This window comes from Bos mutus, chromosome 26, assembly GCF_027580195.1.
Source record: "Bos mutus isolate GX-2022 chromosome 26, NWIPB_WYAK_1.1, whole genome shotgun sequence".
NCBI lineage: Eukaryota > Metazoa > Chordata > Mammalia > Artiodactyla > Bovidae > Bos > Bos mutus.
The window spans coordinates 14,146,253-14,149,188 of NC_091642.1; the positions used below are offsets into that span (position 1 = coordinate 14,146,253).

Genomic DNA, 2,936 nt, shown 5'->3' on the forward strand with positions numbered 1-2,936 from the left:
ACCATTTGGGTCTGTAACCCGACACTTTGTTTTACGAATGAACTAATTTTCCATAGGCACCTTCAAGCTGGGAAACATCCCAGAGGTGGACTAACCTTTAACATTAGGTGTAATGAAGGATTAGCCATGTCACCTGACCCGTGAAGCACCGGAGACCAGAGATAATAAATCCGCCCTCCCCGCTTCGCCCCAGCCACCGTGGGCCATTCCCCACAGGCAGCCCCGCCGCGGGACCCGGGAGGCCTAGCAGTGAACAAGTAACATCCGCAGCTCAAGCACCTTCCGTATCCAGACCAGGCAGAAGAAGGCACTGCCCGGGTGCAAATCCAGTTTACAACCAACCAGAGATGGGAAGGGTCCACGCTGAACGCTCTGGGCAGGCTGCTACATCTTTCTTCATGGTCACGACTGAGTTAGTTACTGACTTGCCAGGGGGCCCTGGGCCAGTCCTGGGCTCCCATTGTCCCCACGTAGTTACTGAAGGCAAGATGGCTTCCAGTCCTGGTGTTCCCAAGAGAAGAAAGTCACTGGTAGTCATAGAGATGTGAGCTTTCTTCGCCTCTCCCCCTTCATGTGTCCCCCTTCCTTCTCTCAGCCTCCCAGCCTCTCTCTCCTCAGCCCTTTCCTCTTCAAGACCCAGTGCTTCCCAGTGCCTGGGAGGGACTGCACAGATGTGGGGGCTTCTGCTCAGTCCGCATGCCCACCTCATGCAAGCGGCACCCCGGTCCTGTCTGGGGGCCCCTGCGTGCATGAAGTTTCTCTCACGTCCGCCGGGCCGGCCCCAGGGAGAGGGCTTCGGGCTCCCTCTACGCCCAGGGTACTTGACTGTTAATGATCCCCGGGCACACTTCCCCCACCCTGTCCCCTGAGACATTTCCAGAGTTGTTTTATGAGCGAGACTGGGGAAATCTATTAATGAGAGCGGTAATTGCTACCTTTGGGCACCTACGGCTGATTTACAACGGTTAATGCCTCAGATTCCAAAGGCATAAATTTCAGCTTTTCCACCATTTTTGTCTGGAGCAAAACGACACGGAGGGAGATTACATATCCTGGGCTACAGATGTTTGGCTGCACAGAGTGTTTTTCTAAGATAGGGGCAGGGACAGAGGAGTTGTTTAATTTAATTGACAACAGAGCATCACTAACGCCTATGCACCTATATGGGTGCAAAAGCATTCGATGGATATCAATGCCTATTTCTTAGGAGAAAGGAATACAGGACTAGACAAGGAGACTGGGCAAGTCCTCAACCCCACCCCCACCCTCCAGCTCTGTCCTGATTGGTTTGATCACTTGGTCATGGAGGTGACATGGCTTCCAAAGTGCTCTCTTCACCCTCGGGAGTGGCTGTGTTTCTGAGTGGCTCAGCCATGTCCTTGGGAGTCCTTTGGGAGGGAAAAAAAAGATTTTCAAGATCAAGGAGAGGTGACCCTGTGTGGAGGGTGATCGGGTGTCTGTCAAAAAGCAAAGAGACTGATCCCATTTTCCTTCCAAATGAGGATCTGAGGGAGTTGGAAACTCGAAAAAGAATTCAGTTTTGGGATTCATCCAACTGGAGTTTCCAGGAACCCCTTGTAAGGGCTATAAAGCCACAGTAATTTATTCCCAAAAGGAAAGAGGAAAAACAGCTACAACACAAGCAGAAAAACACAAGCTCCACCACCAGCACCACCCCCACCGGCTGTTGGAAATCCATCTTCCTACCTTGGCTGACAGATGCCTCATGTCAGGCGAATAAGTGGCCTTGGCACCAAGCAGGTACCAGAAAGCCCTGGTCCAGGCCCACGACCCACCCTTCCAGCTGCCCCATCAGAGACCTGCTCTGGGACAGAAAGAAGCACAGCCCATGTGCTGTGTGATCCACCACAACTCCAACAGCCCCTGGGATTCCAATCATTCAACAAATATTTGCCACGTGTCTGCTACATGCAAGGCACAGTACAAACAGGCCTGAAGGAATTTCTGGCCCATTCTTAGGCCAGTTTTGAGTGAGAGTTTAATAACAGCTCATCCCTGTCTCCTGTACAATTCTTTATGATTTTTCAAACCCTTTATTAAATATTTGAAAATGTCAACAGCCCAATAAGTGGGCAACCACACTTTACAGAGGAAGAATATCATGTTTAGAGAAGCAAAGGAATTTACCCAGCAAAAAAGGAAACAAGTCACAAGGCACAGTTGGCATTTGATTTCATGTTTTATGATCACTGAAAATGGATTGGGGGTCAGTTAAACCATTGCCCTGTGAGAGTAAAGCAAATGGAGGTCAAATATATCTGGAACATGTGGGGTCCAAGTTCTCTTTGTTATTGAAAGTTACCTTTGTTAAAAAAAAAAAACAAACTGGGGGGTACCCCGGTAGCCTAGTGGTGAGGATTCAGCTCTGTCACTCTTCTGGCCAGGGTTCAAACCCTGGTTGGGGAACCGAGATTTTGAAATTCACATGGTGTGGTCCAAATTTTTTTTAAATTTTTGAATAATAATAAATAAAAAGTCTATATGGGATTGCACCTGTGTGTGTGTGACTAGAAGGAACCACTTGTATGGCTCTGTGTGAAAAACCATTATGAGGAGGACAAAAGAGCAACTTTTATCATGGAACTCCAGAGGGTCTGGGCTGGAGAAGTCTGTAAAGGACGGGGACATGGAGCCCAGAAAAGGTGCCAAGGACTCCCACTCACGGAGTCAAGGATGCCTTTCAACCCCAGGTGTCCCGGCCCCTGCCCATCCCCTTTCACCAGCCAGGATGCAGTTGGTTGGCAGAGAAGAATCAGCTAAGAGTAAAGCATCAAAATTGCTATAGAACTCTCTTCTCTTCTCTTCTCCTGGGTTTGTTTTGTTTTGTTTCCTTTCCAACTAGGATAAGAAAGCAAAAAGCAAGCACCTGGCCCCAGGACAGCCCCTCCTCCCAAGAAGACTAGTTGAGAACCTCT

General features: G+C 49.3%; 1 long non-coding RNA gene across 1 annotated transcript; it reads right to left on the reverse strand.

Moving 5' to 3' along the window:
- Positions 1 to 278: 278 nt before the first annotated feature.
- On the reverse strand, positions 279 to 1,827 carry LOC138985853 (uncharacterized). The gene is made up of 3 exons (XR_011462816.1): positions 1,708 to 1,827; positions 1,297 to 1,388; positions 279 to 501 (listed from the first exon to the last, which is right to left on the reverse strand). It is a non-coding gene; the product is annotated as an uncharacterized lncRNA (long non-coding RNA).
- Positions 1,828 to 2,936: the final 1,109 nt, after the last annotated feature.